The 3213-nt window shown below is 32.0% G+C and overlaps 1 long non-coding RNA gene across 2 annotated transcripts; it reads left to right on the forward strand.

Moving 5' to 3' along the window:
- The first annotated feature begins 410 nt into the window (after positions 1-410).
- On the forward strand, positions 411-2110 carry LOC110650324 (uncharacterized). Of its 2 annotated transcripts, none has more exons than XR_002493924.2 (3): positions 411-1550; positions 1636-1858; positions 2002-2110. It is a non-coding gene; the product is annotated as an uncharacterized LOC110650324 (long non-coding RNA). The 2 variants fall into 2 exon arrangements; XR_002493923.2 differs by having other exon boundaries at positions 1994-2102.
- Positions 2111-3213: the final 1103 nt, after the last annotated feature.

Here is a 3213-nt window from a genome sequence, read left to right on the forward strand (position 1 = left end):
TATATTAGAATTAATTTTATTCACATCAAATTAATTTATTAAAAAGCAAAATGCTCCTAACTAGAACCGTCTTTATTCATTAGAAATAATTTAAATCAAATAATAATAATAATAATAATAATAAAAGAAAAAGTGAGAGTGCATGATAGATGGACAAGGGAGGCCTTATTGAATCAGCACTCAAAAATAAAAACTAGGGTTTTGGGAAGATGGCGATGTGTAACTGCGGCAACACTTTGTGCAGTACTATACAGCTAAGCATCAACCAATCACAAGGAAACACATAATTATAGTAAAACACACATGAACTTGTATAAATCGAAACCACATAAAAAAATTTAATTTTTATTAGAAAAATTCCTTTAATCAATGTATATAAACACCTCTTGACCAGTCCTTTTACTGTTACTATCCTTCTTTGAGGTGTTATTTTCCTCTTCTTCTCCATCTCTCCCTCAAACCTTTATATATCAAATTTTTGCTTCATCTTTATTTTCTTGCTTATCACAAGAAAATTAAGATTGGTTTGCCTTTTCTTTTCCTTTTTTTTTCCTGTTCTTTTTTTCAAGAATTAACTGGTTCTTGTATGTCAGATATTTTATGTTTTTCACTAATTATTTGCAGTATGTGATCTACCTACAGGTTACAGGAGGTCATATAGATATATGATTATGAATTAGCAATCATGAACAAATTTTGAATCCCTTCTTTTTGGCGATTTTGGCATTATTCTTACTCGAAATTTTCCATAAATATATCTTTTTGTCACAATCTAACCAGAGAAATCAGACCCACATACCAAAATCTGTGACTTCTGAAATCACATAGCTAGCTTTCTATTCTTTTTCTTTTTCTTTTGTGCTTTCTGTTTTTCCCAATTTATTCATGATATTTATATAATAAAGTTTGAATATAATTTTGAATTACCGAAAGCAGGATTTGTTTTGTTTTCTTTGGTAGCTAATATGTTGAAGAATGAGTTCAGCCCTGGAGGGTGGATTCTTCTCCGGCACCCTTCACGTAATCCTTTTGGATTTTAACCAGTGGTAACTGGCCACGTCAGATAGTGCTCGTGGCTTTGTTGCTACATGGGTTGCAGAAGATTTTCTTTAATAATCACAAAATACATGAAAATTTAGTTTGGAAAAATATTATTTTGATCGTCTTTGAATCCCTCTATGTATATGTATATATATAAAGGGAGGATCCTTGTGCATGGATGGATAGATTGACAGTCGTTGTTTGCGGGTGTAGCATCATCAAGATTCACATGCAAATGCACGGCGGTGATCCTATCAATCTCTCTCTCTCTCTCTCTCTCTCTCTCTCTCCATCTCCATGAACCAAAGTTCTTTGAAAGTGAGAATCTTGATGATGCTGCATCGGCAATAAACGACTATACAAAAGGAAGACTCATACACAGTTTAGAAAGGTGATTCTTTTCTTTTTCTTTTTTTTCTTTTTCTTTCTGTTGCTGTCAGTTGGTGGTGGATATTACTCAGTAGCATTTCTTCTTTTGGCCTTTGGAGTGTGGATTCTTTCTTTTTGAGGTCAGAAAGGATATTATGAATCATAACTAATGGATTTAATGGGTGTTTCTTGTAATTTTATATGTTTTTTTTTTATGGTTTGCAGAGAACTGTGACGATCTTATAGGTTATTCAACGACCTTTGGGTAGCTGACTTTGCAGATCTATGATTATTCCCCTGCTAGGAAACTATTCTGGGACGCAAATCGTATCTTTTATTAGTTTCTTGTTGCAGATGTGATGGGACTTCGTCAAATAAGTCGCTCAAGAAACAAGAAGAAGAAGAGGAAGAAAATCTTGATGATGATGCATATTCTTTAATTGGAAAGGTTATTAGATTTCCTTAATCAATCGACTTTTTCCTATAATGGGTATTTGGTTTTAGATCCATTTATGTACTATGTTTCCATAGATGATAGATCTTTGATCTTGACTTTTCTTCTTGATAAATTAAATATTTCTAGATTTTCAGGGAAATTCCAAGCTATGCTATGGAGGGTTTTGGCTCATAAGATTGAAGAAACTCTTAGGTGGCCAGTTTTTAACTATTTGAGCAGAATCAGCTGAGAATAAAGGCAAGAATAAAATACATACATATATATATATATATATATATATATATATATATATATATATATCAAGTTTTTATCTGATTTTGTTGTTATATGCTAGTATGTTGATGATCTCAGCTTAATTAGTTTACTGGAGTTTTGGGTTCTCCATCCCACACAAACCTTTGCCTTCACTAGAAATTATGTTCTTAAAAAATTACAAAAGACTAATTATTTTATGCTTTATATGAGAAAAACTTTGATATCTGCAAACTCTCATGGTGCGAAATGGGAACAGGTTACATTGTCACTGCCATTGCTGTGTTACCCATCAGTCTAATGTTGGTGGACCAAACTATTTTGCTTGCAACTTGGACCCCTTCTTGTACTCTCTCTTACTCACTCTCCCTCTTGCAGACATTTTCAGTCCATCTATTTTCCACCTCTTCCATATATAATAATAATAATAATAATAATAATAATAATACATCTAAATTTTCTTTTTAATTTTTTTCCCAGCAAATAATCTTCGTGATTCTTGATATATATTGATAATTCAGTCATTTTCAAGATTGTGGAAATCGGTGTGCCTTTATCACTATCCAAGTCTGTGATCCAATATGGGGTATATTCCTTCATTTAACTTCATTCAGCTCAGCAAGCCTCCATTCGCTCCATCCCCACAAAACAAATTGCAACGATTGATGATAATAATAACCATCTATTGATTTGGAAAGTCAAGAGGGGTTTTCCTATTGAATATTTTTTGCTTAATTGGGTTTTGTTAGCTATCACTTACAAGATTATTTTTTAGAATAAGATAAATGAATGACTTTCACGAAGAAAATGTAGATTTTTCATCAAAGAGGGATATTCAATAGAAAATTATGTTAAATATCACTTTTCACTGTAAAAAATATTTTCATAAAATGGGGAGTAAGATTATAGTGGTTTGTGGAGAATTTCCCTGTCTTTGCTATACAAGTGAATTTCTTGATTCTCTGTAGTATTTGGTTTGAGTTTTTACACTAACATAATCTCCATGTATAGTTCCTGATAAGATCTTCAGATTTTGCTCTTCAACTCATACAGATTATATCATTCTTTCATCATGAGGTTCCAGTTGTTATTTG

The sequence above is a fragment of the Hevea brasiliensis genome, chromosome 6, assembly GCF_030052815.1.
Source record: "Hevea brasiliensis isolate MT/VB/25A 57/8 chromosome 6, ASM3005281v1, whole genome shotgun sequence".
In the NCBI taxonomy this organism is placed as follows: domain Eukaryota; kingdom Viridiplantae; phylum Streptophyta; class Magnoliopsida; order Malpighiales; family Euphorbiaceae; genus Hevea; species Hevea brasiliensis.